This window comes from Salminus brasiliensis, chromosome 7 (genome assembly GCF_030463535.1).
Source record: "Salminus brasiliensis chromosome 7, fSalBra1.hap2, whole genome shotgun sequence".
NCBI lineage: Eukaryota > Metazoa > Chordata > Actinopteri > Characiformes > Bryconidae > Salminus > Salminus brasiliensis.
This window is the reverse complement of record NC_132884.1, coordinates 2,688,114-2,713,494: the sequence shown is the minus strand read 5'-3', so window position 1 is coordinate 2,713,494 and position 25,381 is coordinate 2,688,114. Positions and strand designations below refer to the sequence as shown.

The window sequence follows — 25,381 nt, the reverse complement described above, 5'->3', positions numbered from 1 at the left end:
CACTTTAAGTGTGCAAGTGTGTGTGTGTGTGTGTGTGTGTCTGTGTGTGTCATCACAAAGGAAACATAGGGATTTTTTTTTCACGTGCTTATCAGGCTAGTTATTTTTATTTGTCAGTTAGCGTGCGGGTTAGCCACATGAAAGGATAACTTTGCCTGTGGGTAGGACTCACTCACACATTCCTCCTCACTCCTCTGTCTGTAGGAGTGCTTTGCATTCCGGAACGCTGCTGGAACCTCGGCGCTCGGCGTTTGATTGGCCCTTTAATGTTGGGGAATGCGGAATACATTAACCGAGAGGTTGAGGTGAGGGCGAGCGGCGAGGGGAGAGGGGAGGATGATGCATGTTGCCATTTGAAGAAAAGAGAGAAGAGACACTTTCCTCTTTCGGCTCTGCCTGCGAGCGAGGCGCTGGTGGAAACGGGCCCAGCAGTGCATCACTCTCATTTACGCGGGCGGGCCGACCAGCCGGCCTGTCGGGGCATTAAAGCACCTGTTACGCTTTAAAAAAGAGGAAGATGAGGAAGAGGAAGATCCGCAGGTGTTTATCAGCTGCTCGGCATCAATCCAACCCCGCGCTGGGTTAGACAGTACCTGTGTTGTGCTGTAAGTGCGCTGAAGCAGCTCCCTCAGGTGTGTGATTCTGGGGGATTACTGTAATTACAGTAATCTAATTACAGTACGTATTCTAATTACAGTCTTCTATTTAAAGTAATTTTGTAATTAGATAATTCTAATTACAATTTTAAATTACATTCATTGAAATACAGTAATTTAATATTTAACAGTATCATATTTGAAGTCATCTTATTTAAGTAATCTAATTACAGTAATCTGAATTACAGTATTTACAGTATATTCTTATATAAGTAATTTTATTACAGTATTGTAATTACAATATTCTAATTACAGTATACTCAATGCATTTTACAATATAAATGCCATTGCCTTCCAATCACCTGCATTATCATCATATGAGAGAGAGAGAGAGAGAGAGAGAGAGTGAGCTAAACAAACACAGGGAGAGAGAGGGATTGGATGAGTTACATAGAGAGAGGGAGGAAGAGAGATAGATAGAGAGAGAGAGAGAGAGTGGGAATGAGAGTGAGAAGAAGGAGACTAAGGTAGAGAGTGATCGAGAGAGAGGAAGAGAGAGATAGAGAGAGAGAGACAGAGAGAGAGAGAGAGATGAGAGATGGGGATGAGAGAAAGAGAAAGAGAGTGAGAAGAAAGAGACAAAGGTAGAGAGTGATAGAGAGAGGGGGTGAGAGAGAGAGAGAGAGAGAGAGAGAGAGAGAGAGAGAGAGAAATGTGTAATGAGAGAGATAGAGAGAGAGGAGGGAAAGAAAAGGGATGTGATGCAGGGAGAGAGGGAGAGAGAGGGAGAGAGAGAGGGAGAGAGAGGGAGGATGAAAGCAGACAGAGGAAGCGGGGGCTGTGTGACGGGGGTGTATGAAGGTATTAAGTGAGCTTTAATTGCTGGAGCTTCTTCTCTCCTCGCTCTGAGAGACGGAACTGTTTGGTGTCACTTCAAGGATTTCTAAAGGCTGTGCCGGCGTGTAGGCCTTGGCAGAAATAGCTGTGTGTGTGTGTGTTTGTGTGTGTGTGTGTGTGCATCTGTATGTCAGTGTATGTATTCGTGCATCTGTGTGTGTGTGTGTGTGTGTGTGTTGAAGCGCTGTTGTTTGAGAAGCGTGTAAAAGCGGCCCTCACAGCCGCTCTGCCACCACAGATGAAAAAAACACACACACGTTTTCGGCTTGACGGACGGCTTAGCAGCGCAACCGCATCTCCTCCTTTCTTCTGCACCTCAGAAGTGCTGCCAGAGAGAGAGAGAGAGAGAGAGAGAGAGAGAGAGAATGAAAGAGAGACGCGTTGCCTCTCTCCTTTCCTCTCCCGCTTATAGTCTGTTTTCTCAATGCTAACTTCAAAAGACCCAGCCTTCCCAGAATGCATTGTTTTCCTTGCTGGAACCTTCACAATAAAACCAACAACAGGAAGCCGAGAGCCGGTCGGTTCGTTGTTCTCTTTCTACACCACAAACACCGACGTCTCAGGACTGCGCCGATTAAACACTTACCTTAAAGCTGATCTCCTCAAACCAGCACCTCACCACCGTCTTCAAAGACCTCGCATCTCAAAAATGGCAACTTTACAGGAGAAGATACAAACCTTCCAGACTTTCAATGGAAGTCAATGGAAATAGATGTTCCTCCAGGTCAGTTTGGAGCAGTTCTATTGGTCTTTTGTTGGAGTAACTGTCTCTACTGTCCAGGGAAGAAGGCAGGCTTTCTACTAGATTTTGAAGGAGCATTGCTGTGAGGATTTGATTGCATTCATCAACAGGCGCATTTGTGAGGTCGGGATGTTGGATGGATGATCACCACCCCACCTCATCATCCCCAACCAGCAAATTCATCCCAACAGTACTGGATGGAGCTCCACCAACCATTCCAATTTTTTACTGCTCCACAGCTCAATGCTGGGGGGCTTTTTATACCCCTCTAGCCCACACCTGGTGTTAGGCAGCATGGTGCCAATAGGTTCACGTTTACTAAACTAGACAAGCTGTGTGTGTGTTTTGTGTTCCCAGGGTGTTTATTAGCAGGTTCTCCAACCAAAAGTTCAGCTTCTTAAACTGACGTCAGCCACTTCGGCGGGCTTTGGCGGCAGTACCGTTCTGACGAGCTGTTGTTGGGGGGCCGTTAAGAGAAAGTTCAACCTCACAAAAACTCGACAAAGAAAAATTCTGAGAAAGTATAAAGACCCACTGCAAGATTCAGATAAGACAAGTGAAAAACAGACCAAAAATGGAGATAAAAGGGTTTCAGGTGTAGATAATGTATATAATGTTCTAAATGGACAAAAGTTTTGAGACATACAAGTTTTGAGTGTTTGAGGATCACGGTTTGTCTCTTCCATCTCCTGAACTCTTCTTATTCAACTTGGACCAGATACGTAGACACTGTCCTCCATTCTGGAGAACCTCTAGAGCATCAGTAGGCCTTGACCACCCTGTCCCAGTCACCAAAGCTCTTCTGATAGATACTGACCACTGCATATCAGACGTACCTGATGTTCTGGAGATGTTCTGAGACAGTCGTCTACAACATCCCAGGTTTTGGTCTCAGATTCTTACGCTTCAACACCTCCATCACCTTCAAGATCCCGAAAATCAGCCATGCTTGTTGGTGTCGGTGTTTTAATGTTATGGCTAATAGGTGCATTGCTGAATTAATCGAGTGGGGAGTTCTGGGTAATAACGAACTTTGGGTTAGGGTAGTTTACTATGACCTCAGTTGTAGGTATTGATCTTTTGGCATCCGGCCTCCTCCTTTAATCTGTATCTGTACTGTACAGCCCGGCCTTTGAGGAGCATGCTGAAGTTCTGATGCATGCAGTGCTGACCTCTGACTTGTGTTATTTTGCAGTGAGTGGATTGACGTCAGGCTTTAGAATGACCCCTTTTTTGTGCGTGGCCCACTGTACCGAGCTGAAAGCCTTTAACACCAGAGATATCAGCAGCAGAACAATGAAGAGCTTTGCTTTCCTCCACTCTCCACCCTGGTCTACCCTCTGAACTTCTGAGCCAAGCGGCTCCAGACGCATCAAACGCTGGTGAAAACGACGGGCGATGTCAGGAAGTCACATGCAAATCAAATTAAGGCCTGAAAAAACGTCCAGCGTGACGAGAGTTGGGGACAAAGGCACTCGAAATGTCAAACCCAGTGTCTTTATTCTCCATTCTCCATTCCAAGACCACAGAATTTGGTTCTGCCGATTAACCCACCCGTTCATAGCTCCCTCTGCACTAGCAATGCTCCAGAGTCTAGCAGGGTAAGGGCCGAAAACATGCCTCCTTCAATACATGTAAAGTTAGCCACCACCATCGCTTCAAGAGGGATAAAGGGAGCTAGCGCCATCTACCCACCCAGAGAGACCGTGCCCAGTTGTGCTCTCTCTGACTCTGGCTGCTGATGGCAAAGCGGCTACCTGGGCTAAAGTGGTGCAGAGTCCTCTTGATGCGAACCCCAGACTCCTTCTTCTTCAAGATGCTTCTGGACTTGAAAGCATCTTAACTAGTTGAGAGAGTGTTCAGTGTGATGCTCGCTTGACCATCTGACCAGCATCTTACTGCTGAGATGCTTTTAGCATTCCCAACCCTGCTTAGAGAACATCTAGAACCTTCAGGAGTTTCTGGCATCGTTACTGCTGTTTCCCTTATTGTCCATTTTACATAAAGCTCTGATCAAATATCTCTGGTCCAGTCAGGACATACACTATATGTCCAAATGTTTGTGGACACCCCTTCTAATAAAGGCAGTGTGAGAAGTAGAACTGTGTCCTCTGGAATGATGGCTGGTGCTCCATCCAGAATTTTTGGGATGAGTCTGAAGTTGGGGTTAATGAGGTGGGGTGGTGATCATCATCCAACATCCTGACCTCAACCTAACGGCCTCAATCAAATCTCCACAGCAATGCACCTCCAGAATATAGTAGAAAGCCTTCTTCCCTGGACATTAGAGACAGTTACTCCAACAAAGGCTGGATCAACTCTCCTTTCAGTGTCCCAATACTTTTGTCCACATCATGGATTAGGCAGCAAGTGAAGTCAGTCAGGTCTTGAAGTTGATGTCCAAGAACCGTTTTAGATACGCCTCAGAACCGGGTTCAGAACTTTTACGGTTCTGACTGTCTCTCAAAAGTATAGGTGGACATTGCCACTGCTGTTCCCCTTATTGTCCATTTTCCAAGAAGGGCTGCCTCAGAGAGGCGAGAAAAGCCGGGAGAGCTTACAGAAGGTCTTTAAGGCTGTCAGTTGGGCCCCTGAGGGCAGAAAAAGACAATCCAGTGCTTCCCTGAACCTGATCCGTATCTTCCTCCATTATGGAGCTCACACAGAGGGATGTGTGTCAGGCGTTTCGTGCATTCCTCCGGGTGCAGGCAGGGTAGTTAACACCGGGGGCATGGAGGTATGCTCCGCAATAATAGAGGAGGCATTGTGTGCCCTTCATAAAGTCTCTAAAGGACGAGCATTGTGTCTCCTTTTCGGCTCCTGAGGAATTCCGACGTCTGTCTTAGAAGAAACAACGTGAATCTTTTCAGCCTCTTAATTGTGGGGATTTGTTTGACACGATTGGTATGATTTCTATCTTGAGATAGGACAATACGCTACATGGACAAAAGTATTGGGACACCTGCTCATTCATTGTTTCTTCTGAAATCAAGGGTATTATAAAAAGTAACTAGTAGTCTCTCCTGTCCAGGGAAGAAGGCAGGCTTTCTACTAGATTTTGGAGGAGCATTGCTGTGAGGATTTGACAGCATTCATCGACAGGCGCATTTTGTGAGGTCAGGATGTTGGATGAATGATCACCACCCCACCCCATCATCCCCAACTAGCCAACTCATCCCAAAAGAACTGGATGGAGCTCCACCAACCATTCCAATTTTCAGAGCTCCACAGCTCAGTGCTGGGGGGCTTTATATACCCTAGCCCACACCACAGGCATTAGGCAGCATTAGGCAGCATGTTCCCAGGGGCATGGTTGGGTTGTGCCACCTTAAGTAGCAGGTTCCCCAACCAAAGGTTCAGCTTCTTAAACTGAAGGTCGGTTATATAAGGCTTTAGCGGCGGTACCATTCCGCCGAGCTGTTGTTGGGGGCCGTTAAGAGAAAGTTCAACCTTTCAGAGTCACAAAAACTCGACAAAGATGGCAGCCACCAAAAAAACACACTGCACTGCGTGTTTGTAAACACCGGGCGAGGTCTTTAGTGCTGCTTTGGCAGCTCCTGATTTAGCGCTCCAGTCCCAGCTCCTAACCTCCGCCTCTACAAAGACCCGAGTGCCTGCCGTGAGTAATCGCGGTGATAGTCGTAAACACACACTCTATATGGTGGGTGTGTTGTAGCAGAGCGTGCGCTGATGAAACCCTCTCTAAGAGCCAGAGACACCCAAATTCTCACTTCAAAGAAACTCCAAATTCTCCAGTCTTCCCTGAGGGGAGTGCCGAGAGTTGAACCGGATCGGCGGCGTACAAAAGATCTGACTTTTAACATGCTTAGTTTAATAAGATTACAGGCAGAGAGTGAGGAGCAAACCTTTCCCCCACTCCGAAAGAGAGTAATTAATAGATATAGATAATCTGTCTCCTCCCTCGGGCCGTTTTTAAGCGCCAGACTTGTTTTTTGTTGTCTTAATGAAGTTGGTTTATGACTCTCTACTCTCTCCCTTTTTTTTTTTCTTCAGCTTTGTAAAGATCATAAGCGTAAGCCTGAGAAACCAGTTGAGGCAAGAAGGAAAGAAAGGACGAAAAAAAATCTTCTGGTAATTAGAAGTGTTACTTCTCAGAGCTGAAGACACTTTGAAGACGGCTGGGAGAAGAAGCTGGGAAAATAGCATTGTTTCTGAGCGTCTGCTCCTCTTTCTCTTCTTCGTCTGAAGTCTGGAGAACCCAGACGCATCAGTGGATCCCGGCGACGAGTTCAAGTGCGCTTTTTGAGTTGAGCCGTTTCTGAAACGCGTCCTTCACAACATCACCACATCTGGTGGTGAGAAAAAGAGGAGGAGGAGGAGGAGGGGGTGGGGGAGTTGTAATTCCGAGAGATTCACAGGAATGCGTGAATCTCATCACATCCTCTGAAGCCGCTGATGGACTGCAGCTACTACAGCTGGGCCTTCAGTTCAGGCCTGTATTTTAACCAGCGCAGCATAGTTCCCAATGTGGTTGTGCCAGTTAACCCACCTGTTCGTAACTCCCCCAGGCTCTAGCAATGATCCTGACTCTAGGAAGGTAAGGACTTAACCATGTCTGCTCAGATAATTGCAAAGCCAGCCACCGCCTCTTTTTTTCGAACTGCTGCCCATGCGGCATCGCCGACTCACTCCGAGGCAGTTCCACCACACCAGCTAACACATGAGCGCCTGTGCGGGACAACATCTTCGCCCAAGAGTGATGAAGGGAAGCAGCGTCATCTACCTGCCTAGAGAGGGCAATTGTGCTTTCTCGGACTCTGGCTGCTGATGGCAAAGCGACATGTTGGCCCTGACCAAACAAACAGCCCTGACCCGACGAGGCATGGACTTCACAACATCTCTGAAGTGTCCTGTGGTATCTGGCACCAAGACTTATGCTAGCAGCAGATCTTTTAAGCCCTCTAAGTTGTGAGGTGGGGCCTCCATGAGCATGCCAATGACCCTGTTAATGGTTTACCAGTTGTGACACTGACCACTTGTACCGAGAACACCCCACAAGACCTGCCTGATGTTATGGAGATGCACTGACCCAGCCGTCCAGCCTTCACAGTCTGGTTCTTTTGTCAAAGTTACAAGTTCCGAATAATAGACCATAAAAGAAGCCCGGCCTCCAAGGGGCTCGGCTGCGTATCGCGCCGTCGCTATGGACCGGGGGTCACAAGTTCAAATCCAGAGCCATGGCTTTCAGCCATCAGCAGCCGGAGTCTGAGAGAGCACAATTAGATCAGGCGTCTGCACCTCATCCCAGATTCCCCACCTCATCCCAAAAGTACTGGATGGAGCTCCACCATCCATCATTCCAGGGAACACAGTTGTTCCAGTGCTCCACAGCGCAACACTGGGGGGGCTTTATACCCCTCACTACATGCCTGTATGCATTTGCATTTGCACATCTGTGTCAGCAGCAATGGGTGCAACTCAAAGTAGAAGGGGTGTCCACAAACATTTGACAAATTATGTAAACCACAAGATAAAAACATCCGGAAGGTCTAGTAGGTCTAGAAGGTCCACAAAACAGACAAACACACCCAGAAACGCACACACAGCTCCTGACTCTGCTGGCAGACACACACCACACACCACACACACACACACACTGTCTGCTGCCTAAGCGCTCCACTTTACCTCAGTATGTGGAGAATCAGCCCAATTTGTGTCCCTTTATGCGTTAAAGTTGCCTGATGAAGGCTGTCTGAGACTGACTGACACCACTGTTTGATGATGGTTGAAGTCGCACCCTAACAAGGCCGAAGTAAGCGACACACACACTGACACACACTCCCACACACTCTCCGCTGGGTGATTAACACACTCCGCCTTCCGCCGTCGCGGCGAACTGCGTACACATTTCATTCCCCTCCTTTCTTTTCACTGGCAGCTGTCAGGAACTTCTCGCCGCGACACCCAAACTTAAATCGCGGCCACAAGCTCTCGCTTTATACGAAAACACCGCGAAAGAGCTGTCACTTTCCCTTTCTTGCACTTTTCGTCGCAAATACAGAAAGCTTTCTGGCTTCATCAGGAAGAAAAACTAGTTCAGTAGCCTATATAAGAGAGAAGATGAAGCGGTTAGCGCTTTTTAAGATGAGAAGAAGAGGCAGGGAGGAACTTGCGAGGAGGAAGAGGAAGAAGAAGAAGGTGTGGAGCGCGGTTTTGATCGTTTTCGTCCATCAAGAAGAACAAGGTGGTGTTTTTTCTATTCTGACGGGTTTTTGATGCTCCGCCATCCTCAAAGTGTGGCAGAGTCTCTTTGTCATCAGCGGAGGCGTCGATTAAAGGCCGGGCATCATTAATTCATTGGCGAGGCTCCGCGAGAGCAGTAGCAGCGGGTGCAAACTTGCAATCGGCGAGCGCTCCTGCGTTCCCTGTCAGGTTGCGTCTGATGGAGTCAGCTCTCCTCGCTGAAAAGCTGTGGAGGGTTTTTTTCCCCTCGCCTCCCATTTGGAAATGAAAGCGACACGCCTGGAGTTGAAAGTTTTGTCTAATGACGGTTTGATGGCGAGATTAGCCACGTTTTTCCGCCTTCTTTTGGTTCCATTGATCTGCGAGGAACGCGAAACTGCAAGGCCAGCGCGAGAGGCCTTCGCTTTACTCCACTCATACATACAGACAGACCTGCAAAACTGTCTTTGTGGGGTACTGCTGTTGACGTGATGCTGTAAAACTCTAAGCAAAAAGGGTTCTGTAGTACTGGAAAAGGGTTCCATGACTCAATAGACAACAATAGTGGAACCGTTATTGCAGCTATGTAGAACCTTTCCTACCTCTGCTGTCTGTGAGAGCTTTTCCTCCAAATGTTTGAGCTTCATGGTTCCATGTAGGACTGACACTGGGTTCCTTAACTCGTCTTACAATGGTGGAACACTTTTTGGGGCTCTATAGATCCAGAAGAACCAGAACAAAGAACCATTCAAGGATGCAAATAGTTGTTTTAGTCCTTATGGTTCCTTATCAAATCACTGTCATTTTTCAAAGGTGTTCTTTCTAAGCAAAGGGTTCTATTTAGTATTAAAAAAGGGTTCTTTGACTTGTTTCACAATAGTGGAACCATTTTAGAGAACTTTTTTACCAGTTCTAAAGGGTTCCATAAGGTTTGAGGACCCTTATACTACTAAACGAAGGATCTAAGAATGTTTGAGCTTCATGGTTCCATATACAACTAACCTTTTTGCACTATTTAGAAGCTTTACAAAAAATAAATACACTTTTAATGTTCATGTTTTCATCAACCTGGAAATATTTGATGGTGGAACCTTTTTCTGTGCTACAAGGAGCCATTTTAACAAGGTTCTATAAAGAACATGATTGTGAATCTGTTTTAGTTTTACTAAATATATATATATATATATATATATATATATATATATATATATATATATTTTAATGTTCAGGTTTTCATCACCCTGGAGCTATCTAGTCCCCATGACAATAGTAGAACCCTTTCTAAAAGGTTCTAGATAGAGCCTTTTCTTAACTCTTACAGGTAATGTAAAGTTACATATAACCATTAAATTTACAGAAGAACTGCATTTGGCCTGTTTGCCAAATGTGTTCCCTTTATGCATAAATGGTTCTATGTAGTACTGAAAAGGGTTCTTTTAGGGTTCCTTTTCAGCCCTATATAAAATCATAAAAAAAGGTTCCAAGAAGAACCGTCTGATTCAGCTTTACAAAAACAAATATACTTTTAATGTTCATGTTTTTGTCATCCCAGAGCTATCTGGTCCCCATAACAATAGTGGAACCCTTTTTTGGGGCTATATAGAACCCTTTTCTTAAAGGTTCTAGAAGTTTTTTCTTAAACCCTTACAGGTAAGTAAAGTTAAAACATTGCATTTACAGAAGAACTCTTGCAAAACCCCTGTTTAGCAAGGGTGTTCTCTCTATGCATACATGGTTCTATGTAGTACTGAAAAAGGGTTCTTTTAGGGTTCCTTTTCAGCACTATATAGAAGAGCCGTCTGATTCAGCTTGTTTTCATCACCCCGGAGCTATTTGGTCCCCGTAAGACCCAAATACCTGCTCACACACTCAAACACACTCAGTATCAGATTGTTAGTGTTTGTCTTAGATAAGCTTTGTCTCCGACTGTGTTTGTCCAAGCGCTTTTCAACTACCTGACCGAGGCGCTGATGTGCGGACGCTTTGTTCTAGAAAACTCTTTCTGCAGAAGTTTTACACTTTCTCACTTTTCCTCCCCCTTTGTGAGGCGAGATGAAGATGAGGAGGACAAAGGGAAAGAAAGCAGCGCTGGCTCCCGAGAAGCTTTGACGAGGACTTCTAAAGTCCCAGGAGTTCTGACTCTTTCTCTTTGCTCCTGACTATAAGCGGCTCCCTCAAATCACGACTGAAAAGGCCCCTATATCAAATACAACCTGCGAAGCCTTTCAACTTACACCAGCGTTTGAAAATATTGTTCTATCGGCGGCTTTTTCTCCACTTTCCCTCCGAGCGGGAAAAAAAGAGAGCTACATCCTTCTGCCTTTCATCTGGTTCTCACTCGTTCTCAATCTGATGGACAGTGGGGAGGGGGTCAGAGCTCTAATCTGCTTTAGACTGTATGTATATCAAACCCTTTCTCTCTCTCTCTCTCTCTCTCTCACACACACACACACACACACACTTTCATCATTAGTTTCAGTGTTCCTTGACAAACCACGTCTTCAAAGTGCATTTAGAGACAGAATAAAACTTAAAGTATTTATGATTCAGGTGCGAGGAAAGTTTCCTGCCTCGGTGTCCATATCTGAGGCTGTACTAACACTGTATGACCTACAGGGGGAGTTCATCTAGTCTAAATCCATGGAAGAGACGAACCGTAAACCTTGACCACTCAAACTCTGACCACTGTTCCTCCGTCAAATGAACATCCAGCAGAACCGAAACAGAGCTAGAAAACAGTCCGATTCCAAAACCCTAAAACTGTTACATCACAGTCTTGGCTTTTTTATATGTACACCCCCAATATTTACATAAACCCGCCCACTTGAGAAAGCTCTAGTAAAAGCTGGTGAAGTGGTAAAACCTGACGACTACTTCAGAAGAACATGGTGTTGCTGATCCTGGAGATCAGCTCATCACCTCCAGTTATGTGAAATATGGTTGCTACGGTAACCAGACTTAGTGATCGCTGCTTTTTTCATGTGCCAGCTCAAACTCGGCACTTGACAAAGAGGAAGCCTCAGATGCAAAAAAGGATCCGCGCTAGGCTAAAAGCTAATGCTAGTCGGCGCTAGCTTTTACCGTCTCTTCTTGTCCGCTTCCTCAAAAACAAGCTGGACTCCCTCAGCTGAACCAAACTGGAGCTAAACTCACATCAGAAGGGAAAACAGAGGCTTGTTTTACCGGTGAGAGTCGAGAAAGACAAAACCCAGGCAAGCGAGTTGAGGAAAGGCTAAAAGCTAACCAGCTACAATCACATCGCGCTGAGAGGACACAGCCAGAGGACAGCAGTTTGTTACAGTGTTTAAACCCAGCTGTAATATGCAGGTTCTGGGAGCCAATCAGAGCTGAGCTCATTGTTTTCCAGTCCCCTGTAAAAGGAAAATCAGCGTGCTTCTTTCAAAGAGTAAATAACAGGGTGGTAAATCGGCTTGTTGAGCTACATCTGAGCATTTTTCACCCCAAACTAAGTTTGGTATATATATATACTATAGTATATATATATACTATTTATACTATTAAATTATAATTAAATCCTTCATATAGAATATATGTATTTTAAGACACATTTAAAGTATGGGTATGATATTAAATTGTGCTTTCCTTTATTTTTAAGTATTATGACATTAAAATGTCTAGCAATTAAATATATTCTTCAGTAATAAAAATAGCTATATATTAAAAACACAGCAGTGTTTTAACATTTTAAATAACTCGCTTCTTTACCAGCTTATAGGTTCTTCACACTCACATCTCGACTGCAAAAATGGTTCCTAACGAACCCAAAAGTGGTTCTCCCATGGCATCGCTCAAAGATCCCTTGATCTCTTTGTAGCACTTCTAGGTTCTTAACTAGTAGCTGTGCTTGTTGGCCAGTTTATCAGAAACGCCTACGTCTGTTTCAGTGCATTTTGCAGATGTACACGTACAAACCATTGCTCCTGTGTCATGTCAGGTGCGGTATCACTGCTGTGCTTGCTGAGAACCCAAGTGGTGCTGCCTTTCCATTGATGGATGGGGTTGAGGGGGGCTGAGGAATGATGCAACAGATGGGCTCCAGTCTGTAACTGTAAGTGCACCTATATGGCAGGTGTTTCTGAGTAAACTGTAGATGAAATGCAGGTGCTGGATTTTATTACCATATTTTTTTTATATTTTATATTTGTATTTTTTTTTATTTGTAAATGTTATTAAATTACCCCAATTACCCAAACCTCCTTCCCGTCTGCTCGGCGGTTCTCCTGTCAACAAAGCCTTTTCAGTACCTGTTCAGCTCTTTCCCCGTCAGTGCCCTCATAACCCGTGCTCGGCCTGATGATGTCACCTGCGGCTGAATGGCCGTTACATCACCGCTGGCATCAGACCTGCCCTTAAGCTCCTCCCCCTGACCCTTCTCAGCTTTACTGTAGGAATGAAAGGGCAGGCCGCACTCACAGGTGCTGATCGGGTTGCAGCTGAGCCGCGCTCTATACCGCCAGACAGCACAGCAGCGCAGCCGTGGGAATCAAAGGAAAGCAAAGTTTGGGGAAAACCAAGGAGCCACGGAGTCGGCGGGCCTTTGTAGACATTGCAGAGTTAGGGTCGGGAAGGGAGTGAGGGGAGGAGGGGGCTGGGGGGGGCGGGGGGGGGGGGGGGGGGAGCGTAGGGTGCCAGGAACAGCCGTAAGCCAGAAACGATGCCGCCGTAGCCAGTAATCTTACATGACCATTCACAAGAAAACATAAGACACCCCTGTAATGAATAGGAGGAGGGATGGATTCTGGAAAAAGGAAAACAGGTACAGCGGCATTTCCTGCCCCGCAGGGTGAAAAGGTGCCATGAAAGTGAGGAGGATAAACTATGCCTGTGGAATGTCTTTGAATCCCGCTTCCTTTTCAAAGCCGACGCTCTCGCTAGCAAGTCACGGCAAACTCTTTTACCTTTCTCATCCACCCCCCACCCCCACCCCCGGGACACCGGAGAGTCGAGGACCCAGGTCCTACACTTCTTTTCTTTTAGACCTTTCCGTGAGGCCCACCTACCTACCACACCTGTGTGGGCCGGGGTACTGACAGCAGTCAGAATTCACCTACCATTTCTGTTATCACCTTAAATTCATTCAGTTAAACAAGTAATTGTTTTCCCTTTGACTCCAGATGTGTATATATATATATACATATGGACAAAACTATTGGGACGCCTACTAGAGCTACATTCTATGGCAAAACTTTCCATCAGGAGATTCTGTTGAAATAAAAAAAAAATGCATTCATTTTCTTTTCGAATAAGAAGACGACTCTCTGTCACCGTGACAGTGAACACACACACTGATGTAACACACACAAAACCCTGAGAACCTCCTGAAATACCATAGTAACTGCAAAGTAATAACCTATGAGCCAATCTCATGAGTATCTGTATAGCAAAACCCTAGGAAACACCTGGAAAACCTTAGCAACCACAGAGCAAAACTCTAGGAACCACCTGGAATACCATAGCAACTGTAAAGTAAAACCTTAGGAACCACCAGGAATACCTTAGCAACTACTAAGCAAAACCCTATGAACCATGGGGAATACCTTAGCAACTACAGAGCAAAACTCTAGGAACCACACGGAATACCTTAGAAACTACAGAGCAAAACCCTATGAACCACCAGGAATACCTTAGCAACTACAGAGCAAAACCATATGAACCACCAGGAATACCTTAGCAACTGTATAGCAAAACGCTAGGAACCACCAGGAATACCTTAGCAACTACAGAGCAAAACCCTAGCAACCACTTGCTGACTTGCTGTGGTTCCTTAGGGTGGTCCTACACTGCACTACTACCACTCCATCCAATCATCTTCACCGATCAGCCATAACATTAAAGCCATGACAGGGTCATTGCGCTGTCCTGTTTTAGGAACGTACACAAAGGACTTCCACAACTAACCGCACAGGTGGTTTTTTCCGCTGACTGCAGGTGCAGTGTGTTCAGGACTGACCAGAAGGTGGACAGGAGGCCTGCAGGTGCTGATGGGAACGGTGAATGAAAACTTGGACCATTAATGAAGCAGGACACAGTGGTAGGCTGCTGTTTAAGCCTGTATTTGCTGTTGCTGTGGTCGTGTTGGTGGGTGATCGGTAGCCTAGTTGCTCCAGTCTACTATTTACGCTGTATGACAAAAGTATTGGGACACTGTTCATACATTGTTTCTTCTAAAATCAAGGGTATTAAAAAGAGTTTATGTCCTGTTTATGTTGGACTAACTTTGTCAACTGTTTAGGGAGAAAGGCTTTCTACTAGAATTTGGAGGAGCATTGCTGTGAGAATTTGATTGCATTCAACATCAACAGCGATAGTGAGGTCAGGATGTTGGATGATCACCACCTCACCTCATCTCCAACTCCACCAACTCATTCTAAAAGTAATGGATGAAGCACCAACCATCATTCCACAGAATTCCAGAGTTCCAGTTTTTTTATACCCCTTTAGTCCACGCCTGGCATTAGGCAGCATGGTGCCAATAGGTTCATGATGTTTATCTACTCCAGAGAGTCCTATTCTATTGGCAGTACTTCTCTACAAGCTGTGTATGTGTGTGTGCATTTATAGCTTAATGCATTCATTAGAAGGGGTGTCCACAAACATTTGTCATGATGGCTAGTCTTGATAATGATAGTCAGTGTCAGTATCTTTACACCCCTAATCCGTACAGATAAAGGTGAAATCACCTCCAGCTCTGCTGAACTGTGCCTGACACGTCTCCAGACGTTTGCTGGTACCCATGCCTACGAATCTGCAGTCATGTGTGTCGAGTGTTTTGGTGGAGGTGGGCGTCTGTGGGCAAGCAGCTCCTACACTGAACAGAACTCCTAGAACTATTCAGCAGCAGTTAGTTGTTTTGTTTGAACATTAAAAATGCTGGGCCTGGTGTTTGGGAGCCGAGGCGGTCTGGAGGCCTGACCTGAAAGTCCAAGTGAAAAAATCTGCATTCGAATCCTGAGCACATACAGCTTTCAGCCTCGGAGAGGCCAGGAGAAGAAGTGCTGGTGGTGGACATTAGCCGGAGGCAGATCTTGGGTCAGTTATAACTCCTACTGCACATCTCTCACATTCTGTGCTCTGAAAGAAGGGAATGATGGACTAGATACAGAGGAAATGATCCAAAACTAAAGCTGAATTCTAAGAAAGCTTCTAATCCTATGGTATCTTAGGAACCACCAGGAATACCATAGCGACTGCAGAGCAAAACCCTATCAACCACCTGAAATACCATAGAGACTACAGAGCAAAGCCCTAGGAACCACCAGAAATACCATAGCAACTACAGAGCAAAACCCTATCAACCACCTGAAATACCATAGCAACTACAGAGCAAAACCCTAGGAACCACCAAGAATATCATGGCAGCTGCATAACAAAATCCTAGCAACCACCTAAAATACTATTGCAACTACAGGGCAAATGGTATCTTAGGAACCACCAAGAATATCATGGCAACTGTAGAGCAAAACCCTAGGAACCACCTGAAATGCCATAGCAACTACAGAGTAAAATCATATGAATCATCTGAAGTAACTTAGTTATCGCATAGGGAAAACTCTAAAAAACACCTGAAATACCATAGCAACTGTGGAGCAAAACCCTAGTAGTTATTTAAACACCATAGCAACTGCATAGAAAAACTCTAAGAACCACCTGAAATACCATAGCAACCTTGTTGACTCTTGTTACAGTGGAGGTACTCGAGGGGAACTGGAGCTCCACTCTGCTCCACCTTTGTTGGTTCCCTGCTTGAAGTTTCCAGTGGTCTTGCCCAAGGACTCTTACTGGTGGTGTCCAGCCAAAGAATTGAACCCTAGTCTGCCACAGGCAAGGTGGTGTTACCCGCTACACTACACCATTTATTTGCATGTAATAAATAAATAAATAAATAAATAATACACAAATTGCAGCTTATTCTGCCCCCAGCTGTGGATAGGGTATTTGGTTTGGTCCGTGGGAAGCTGAGGGTCATCGGTCAGAGTGATGTTTCTGTGGCTGGAACGGCCACTCTAACACACAGCTGCCCGGCCCAGCCTGACCAGCCTGCTGGAGCATGGAGAGCCCAGCTGGGGATGAGGCTTTTGATCCAGGTCCCTCTCTTTCATGAGCAAAAACAAATACTTCTCTCTTACACACACACACACACTCTCTCTCTCTCTCTCTCTCACACACACACACACACACACACACACACACTCTCTCTCACACACACACACACACACTCAGCTGACCGAGTCCAACTTCCTCCTTTTTCTTCCTGACTGATGCCCCTTATCACGGTAATTACAGTAATCTAATGACCCCCTCCAGCTCGGACAGGAAGAGGGAGAGAGCGAGAGAAAGGAGAGAGAGCGGGAGAAAGAGAGGGCGGGCGAGACAACAGAGGAGAAAGTGAGAGAGAAGCGGAGCGTGTCTCCAGCTCTGAGGGACGAGGGCGAGAACTGGAGGAGGAGAGAAAGTGAATCTTCATCACTTGTCAGAGTTGCAGACCCCCGAGCACAAGCATCTGTAGACCCCCAAAATACCATTATAAGCATATACTGTATATAGATATAGATATATATATAGAACTTTGAAGGACCACTGAAGACAGTATATCTACAGTATACAGACTGTATATAGACTGTACATATACAATATACATGTAGTATTTAGACAGTATATGGACCGTATATACAGTATATATGTAGTATTTAGACAGTATATAGACTGTATATGCAGTATATATGTAGTATTTAGACAGTATATGGGCAATATATCTAGTTAAAGAACAGTCTAGACAATATACACACAATATATAGACCACACATATACAGTATATATGTAGTATTCAGACAGTTTATAGACCGTATAAATACAGTATATATGTTGTGTTTAGACAGTATATACACAATATACACACAGTATATATAGACCATACATATACAGTACATATGAAGTATTTAGACAGTTTATAGGCCGTATAAATACAGTATATATGTAGTATTTAGACCATTTATAGATTGTATAATACAGTATATATGTTGTCTTTGGACCGCATATAGACAATAAATCTAGTTCAGAAACAGTCTAGATAGTTTATAGACAGTATACACACAGTATATAGACAGTATAAAGATTTATATATACAGTATATATGTAGTATTTAGACAGTATATAGACTGTACATATACAGTATATATATAGTATTTAGACCGTATAAATACAGTATATATGTTGTGTTTAGACAGTAAATAGACAATATATGTAATTTTGAAACAGTCTAGACAGTATATACACAATATACACACCGTATATAGACCATACATATACAGTATATATGTAATATTTAGACAGTATAAAGACTGTACATATACAGTATATATGAAGTATTTAGACAGTTTATAGGCCGTATAAATACAGTATATATGTTGTGTTTGGACCGCATATAGACAATAAATCTAGCTCAGAAACAGTCTAGATAGTATATAGACAGTATACACACAGTATATAGACAGTGTAAAGATTTACATATACAGTATATGTGTAGTATTTAGACAGTATATAGACTGTACATATACATTATATAGACAGTATACACACAGTTTATAGACCATGCATTAGGTCATTAAAAAAGACTTCATCCATCTTTTGCTTTGTTGAAATGTCTAGGCAAGTCTTCCATTGCTGTTCAGCAGCATTGCTGTTGATTGCATTCAGCCACAAGAGCATTAGTGAGGTCAGGATGTTGGAAGATCACCATCCCACCTCATCATCCCCAACTCCCCATCTTATCCCAAAAGTACTGGATGGAGCTCCACCACCATCATTCCAGAGAACACAGTTCTTCCACTGCTCCACAGCTCCTCAATGTTGGGGGGCTTTATACCCCTCCTCTAGCCCACGCATGGCATTATCTGCTCCTGAGGGTCCTATTCTATTTGCAGAACCTCTCTACAGGGACTAGACAAGCTGTGTGTGGCTGAATGCATTCATTAATAGAGTGTATTTATATATACATTATAGTTATAGTAATAATAGTAATAATAATAATAATAATAATAATAATAAACATCAATGGATATTTCAGTAAATTGTACTGCACTTCTCTATCACTGTCTTTCTCATACACACACACTCGCACTCACTGTGTGTAAGCTCATTACTGCAGGTGTTAAAGTGTGAGCACTGTGGTGTTAAGTGTACTTTAGGCCGAAGCTTGTCACATTTATGACCAGGTGACGACGCTCTGACCCGTTTCAAAGAGATGACCCTCCGCTCCCCAGCAGCTCTCTGATCTCTACTGACTTTACGAGCACCGTAACCCTAACGCCACTGTTGTAACGTCACCATCGCAACAGCACGGCGTATCTCCGAAACTTCACAGAGCAGCAGTATAAACACCTCTTATCTGTACTGGATGTAAGTGTGATGAGTCTCTATCAGTAAGTCGTGTTGGAGCTTTGCTATTGGCCCGTTCATCACAGTCGTCATGGTTCTACTGTTTACTGTTTAACGTTGCAAAGGCTCAGATTTGGCGCAAATCTGTCACCAACTGTTTTAGGAAGCCTTTCAAACCTTGTACTTACACTCATCAAACATGGGCTCCTCTAAGCAGCTGTCCAAAGATCCGAAAAACTGAAGTAGGCATGGTTCTTAGGAATCGGCAGCTCAGGAGGTCTGGAAGTCTGCTAGAGAACCGCTCATTTGCTGGTCAGACAGGCAATTCAACCCCTTCATAAGTCTCCCATCCAAGGTTTATATAAGCACTATCATTGAAAGTCAACCTTTCTAGGTAAGATATGGAACCGTTATCTATTTAGAGTGTATCTAGAACCATTGGCTTTACTACATGGTAAAAGGTGAGAGGAGGAAGAACACGGCTGAAGCCCCTCCTCCCAAATCCAACATCCTACAAATTCCATTTCTACCTCTACCACCCCGTCACCTCCCTATTTGAACCCTGTCATCTCTCATTTCTGGCTCCAGTTATCAGAGGTGGAGGAACCTTTTAAGATGCTTTGAGGAACCGTCAAGGAACCTTTTTTTTCTAAAAAAAAAAAAACGTTTCTTGAAGGTTCAGAGTTTCCTCCAAAGTTTTAAATTTGAAGAACCTCCAAAAGTTCCTCATGGATCTTGAACTTTTAACAGTGTACCACCAAGCAGAAGCCAGCCGACCTCCAGCTCCAAGTCTTTGGAGGTCTCCCCCCTCTTTGAGCAAAAGAACAATTGAACCCTTGAGATTGTGCTATAGCTCCAGGAAGGTTCTGATTACAGATAAAATGATTATTATTATCATTTTATAATTATATGACAGTATGACAGTATACAGACAGTATATAAACAGTATATACTATTTATTGCTGTGAGGATCTGATTGCATTCGTAGACAAGAGACGTCACTGGTGACGTCAGGGTGTTGGATGACCACCACTGCCACTGCTGACCTCCTCACTGTTAAAAGTTTAAGATCCTCAAGGAACTTTTGGAGGTTCCTGAGTTTGAAACTGTGAGGAACCTTCAAGGAACCTTTTTCTTGAAGGTCCTCAAATTGTATTTCTTCTTTAATTAAGTTTTATAAGAAATACTATAGCAACTACAGAGCAAAACCCTATGGATCACCTGAAATACCATAGCAACCACATTGCACCATTGCATCATTTTACACATCATATACAGCTTGTTGACTCTTGTTACAGTGGAGGTACTTGAGGGGAACTGGAACTCTACTCTGCGACCACCTTTGTTGGTTCCTTGCTTGAAGGTTCCAGTGGTCTTGTCCAGCCAGAGAACCTTTTTCTTGAGGGTTCCTCAAATTGTATTTCTTCTTTATCGATTTTCTTTGCATCATTAATTACCCAACCCTTCCACATGCTCCCAACACTGGGACGACGAATACCGACCCACGCCTCCTTCTGCACATGCACAGCCAGCCACAGCCTTTTTTCACCACCATTCGAGCGACGTGTACCCGGCTATGATGCATCGGCAAGCAGATCAGCAGTCAGCATTGCTTTGGAGTGATGTGCGGAGAAAGAGCCACCTACCCACCCTGGAGAGAGCAAGGAGAGACCTACTGTGCTAGCCGATGCCTAGCAGCATCACCGGGATTCGAACTGGCGACCCTCTGGTCATCCTGACAGTGCCTTATTCGACTGGACTGCTCGGGCCCTAGAATTATTATTAGTAGTAGTATTATTATTAATATATTTATTATAATATAAAGCTTGCATTTCATGAGAAGTTAAGTAGCAGTGGCAATGTCTGTCTTTTTTCTCGCTTCATTTTAGAAGGTTTTTATCTGTTTATTTATTTTGTGTTGATTTATTTCCTGGTTTGTCTTCCTGGCGATACATCAGTTTCATATTGAGATTAAAGGAACAAAGCGCACGTCTGCCGGTCGCTACATCAGGAGCTCCTCTCTTTATCTGCTCTTGTTTATTTCGGAGGGAATATATATCTTTTTTTTCCTCTCTTTTTTTCCAGCTCCAGTCTTCAAGGCTGGCTGCGAGATAGGTGCTCAGCAGAGGGCTAGCTTTGTTCTCTCCGTTCCACCTCGCTCTCTGAAGTGGGTTTGAAAGTTGGCGCCTCTGCACGGCTGCAAGAAGCCTGACATGAGCTTCCATCCCACGATACGAACTCGTCTAATCTCAAAGCATTGCTCTCTCTCTCTCTCTCTCTCTCTCTCTCTCTCGATCTCTCTGTCAAAAAAAAGAGGGAAACATCTCCGGAGAAAGAGAGCGAGACTTCAAACTGGTCAGAACGAGGTCAAAGGCTGTTGGCCTTTCTCGCAAGCTTCCGCACTTATTCTTCTTAACTAAACACCCACATTTAAAGGGCAAGCGCTTGACAGGTGGGCAGGTGGGCCCGTTTCTGACTCAGAGCAATGCAGGCTGATTCTTTCGTGTCGTCTCCACAAATAGACATTTCTTTTAGAATCATCTGCCCCTTCAGACGCTCGCGTCGCTGGCCATGCATAAACCTTGGATCTCCATTGTTGCCGTTTTTCACTTTTCTCCATGATGTGAATCTGGCAGTTTTTTGGGCTTTTATTACAGTGTATCAGAATATCGTGATGAACGGACCAATAAAATCTTGGAAAAAATAAACAAAAACTTGGAATAAAATCTTTTTACATTGACTTCCATTGAAAGTTCAGAAGGCTTTTCACATCTCCTGTAAAGCTGCTATTCTGGAGATACAAGGTTTTTGTCCGACCTTAAATCATTTGTGTTATATATGTTCTGTATATAACACAAACATACATACATGGGATACAAACATGTGTGCACCCTTGCCTAATGTGCCATGATGGTACAAATACCCTGTAGTTATTATAGAACAGCTCAGCCAAGCACATGGGCTACCACAGCAACCACTTGGCAACACCTGAGCAGCCACCTGAACCACCACAGCAACCATTTGGGGTACCATAGAATGTGCCTAGCAACGCCATAATAACAACAATAGCAGCCACCATGAACAAACTACCAACCACCTGAAATATTATAGCAACCACCTGAAATAGTATGCCATAGTAACCACCATAGCAACCACATGGGGTCCTTGTGGATCTTCCACTGGCCGTAATGTGAAAACCTCAAAATACTTTTTTCTATGGCTGGGGTTTATGAGTGTTTTGAGGTATAAATATAATGAGTCAAGACTGTGATGTAACAGTTTTGGGGTTTTGGAATCGGCCTGTTTTCCAGTTCAGTTTTGGTTCTGCTGGATGTTCTTTTAAAGGAGGTTCATGGGTGTCATTCCATGTTCTTAGCTCTCGTTGTTTGACTATGCTAAGACAGACGCTATTCTCCATTTCCACGACACCTTTAAGCCCTGTTCTGAACATATGCTCATAACTCACTGTCCAAATACTTTTGTCCTTACATTTAAGGCATATTTAAGAGATGTTCTGGACATAACGAGTTCTTCTTCTTGATGTTCTGCAGCTTTCTCAGTCAGTTTAGAGCCATCTACAGACCTGTTCATCATTATGGACACACTGTCTCCAGGATGTTGAGCAGTAGTGTGGTAGTGTCGTGGTGCAGGCCTCAATCCTTTGTGACCATTGTTTGTCAGTGATGCCACCGGAGGGCGTGTTTAGTTTTTTTGGGGGGGGGCTAATCTTTCTGGAGACACTTTTCCACGCCACCTTCTCCCGCGCTCAACATCAAACACTGTCGCTATACATTATTGAAGTCTTAAGCCACCACAAAACACGATTAATAACATTAAAAAACGAACGGCAAAGTGGCAATTAATCTGAAACACACACACACACACACACACACACACACTCAGAAGCACTCTCCTGCGCATCACTAATGAACAGGCTGTGAGGTTTGGCTTCGGTGATTATGGCGATAGCGTGCCTCTGTCGCCCACTATGGATGCGGCGTCGGAATGAAAGTTTACTCTGCTTATTTTCCTCAAATTGGCCCTTTTAACTCTATCCTGTTAACCGGCCGGAACAGCGGGATGAATGGCTTCTTTCTCCGACTGTAAGAGCGTTAGGGAGCATGTCCAACTTCAAAGCCCGTCTTAACTCCACACTTTAATTGTATATTCGGCTGCTTCTGGCTCCAAAGACATCTGATTCTGCTGACAACTGTGCTCTTACTCTCTCTCTCACTCTCTCTCTCTCTCTCACTCTCTCATTTGCTCACTCTCTCTCTCTCTCTCTCTCTCTCTCTGCCTTCTCTTCTTGTTTTTCTTGCTTTCTCTTGGTCCTTACTTTCTCTCCAATTCTATCCCCACTTCCGTTGCTATAGTTCCTTTCACGTTTGTCTCTCTCGCGCTCTCTCTGTATCTCTCTCTCTCTCTCTCTCTCGTTCTCTATGTCTCTCTCTCTCTCTCTCTCTCTCTCTCTCTCTCTCTCTCTGTCTCTACCTTCTCTTGTTTTTCCTGCTTTCTCTTGGTCCTTACTTTCTCTCCATATCTCTCACTTCCGTTCTTCACTATGTCTTGAGCAGTATCTTTCTCTCTCTCTCTCTCCCTCTCTCTGCCTATTCTTTATATATATATATATATATATATATATATATATATATATATATATATATACATCTCTCTCTGTGTTTCTCTCTCTGTCTATTCTTTATCTCTCTATTTCTCTCTCTCTCTGTGTTTCTCTCTCTCAATCTGTCTCTCTGTCTATTTTTCATCTCTCTCTCTCACTCTCTTTCTCTCAATCTTTCTTTTTCTCTCTCTCTCTCTCAATCTTTCTATTTCTCTCTCTCTCTTTTTATCTATATTTCCCTCTTAGTCTCTCTATCATTGTCTTTTTCTATCACTATCTCTTGAGCAGTATCTTTCTCTCTCTCTCTCTCTCTCTCTCTGCCTGTTCTTTATATATATATATCCATCTCTCTCTCTCTTTGTCTATTCTTCATCTCTCTCTCTCTCTCACTCTCTTATGCTCTGAATTCCCTTCCTGATGATCTGAAGTATGCAGAACTTGCCATGTCTCTGTAAGATGCCTCACAGTGAAGCTCTTCACTGAACATCTCATCTACACCCAGCCTGTTGTATTATAACACTGAACCGTGGATCAGGTCCAGAGGTCGGTCGTGCCGTTTCGGCTCCATATCTGTAGAACCGAATTGAAAGGACTGATCGGTCTGGACGACACCGAAGACAGACATCTGATTCTCGCTATCTCTCCCTCCTCCTTCCTCCCCTGTGTCTGTGGTGTAGCCAGCCTCTATCTGGTCCCCGGCCGAAGAGCTTGGATGTGTGGTTTTGTTTTTTCCGTTGTTGTCCTGCAGATTTCCCTCCGTCAGACTGCAGATGAAGGGATAAGCACTTCAAAGCGCTGCGCTAGCAGTTTAACCCCCAGGCTGAAAGTACAAGTGGACAATACACTAATTGAGGGAGGCGACTGATCACAGGGTCTGTTCAAAGCAGGATGCTCGTCCTTCCCCCCCGATGCAGGCCTACTTAACTTTATTAGCTTTCATGCTCCTGTCCTAGCTTCCATCTCGCATGCCTTTGAACTCGCCAGAACGCACTGCCGTGCTCTCGCTCTCCACGCTCCGGCTGAGGGGGTATTTACATTTCTGGATCTCGTTTATTCCCTCATTTCTTGAGCTCATGCGTTGAATGCGCTCGGTTCTTGTGTGGACGTCAGTTCCACATCGAGGGCCATCACAGGTCAGGCAGGTTCAAAACGGCCGAGCGTGATTGCATTAGTCGGGGGGGTCTTCATTACAGGCAGTGCTTCTACTTAGAAGATCTCTAAGATCTCAGAAGTCTTTCATTGCTGGTTTAAGGGTTCTTCTCTCTGATGGAAAACATCTACATCCTGCCAGAACCTTGTGAAAGGTGCTTCAGATGTTTGTCGACGCCCCTTCTAATGAGTGCATTCAGCTACGTTAAGTTACTCCCATTGCTGACAGGGATGTGCAAATGCACACACACATTTACATGACCTGGGCTGTAGGGGGTATAAAGCCCCCCAGCATTGAGCTGTGGAGCAGTGGAAGAACTGTGGTCTCTGGAATGATGCTGGCCCTTCATCCAATATATTTGGGATGAGTTGGGGTGGTAATCATCCAACATCCTGACCTCATTAAGCTTTACAGTGGCAGGTTAGAGACATGACTGAAGTGCAACCAATCAATACTCTTAATTTTGGAGGAAATACTAAATGAGAGCAAGTGTCCCAATACTTTTGTCCTCACAGTGTAGCATTCATAGCACCAAAAGACAAAGAAAAAAATAATCGGTCCTGCCAACATGGGTAGACCGTGGGCTAGGTGGGTTCCAGGTGGGCAAGGGCTCTGAGTGGGTGTGTGCATGTGTTGTTACTGGGAGCCAGTTGGACTTCTCCATTCTTACAGCCCACCTTAATCTCACATGGCTTCCAGCTGGGCCTTGCATGCAGTGTATGACCCAGATGGGGCCCATGTTTAACTCCTCCTGGTCCCATCACTCACCCTGGACCCAACGTGGAACCAATGGACAA

The 25,381-nt window shown here is 44.5% G+C and overlaps 1 protein-coding gene across 7 annotated transcripts in view; it reads left to right on the top strand.

Annotated features, from left to right (window-relative positions):
- Positions 1-25,381, top strand: part of LOC140559795 (axin-2-like) — a 97,445-nt gene that overhangs the window by 38,172 nt on the left and 33,892 nt on the right. For 3 of the 7 annotated variants that reach the window (XM_072683431.1, XM_072683432.1, XM_072683438.1), the window contains 2 exons: positions 12,374-12,487; positions 14,368-14,470. The exons of 2 other annotated variants lie outside the window; for them this stretch is intronic. The gene's annotated coding sequence lies outside the window, so the exon portion shown is untranslated. The remainder of the gene's footprint in view (positions 1-12,373; positions 12,488-14,367; positions 14,471-25,381) is intronic. 2 more of the 7 variants (XM_072683435.1, XM_072683434.1) reach the window with 1 other exon arrangement.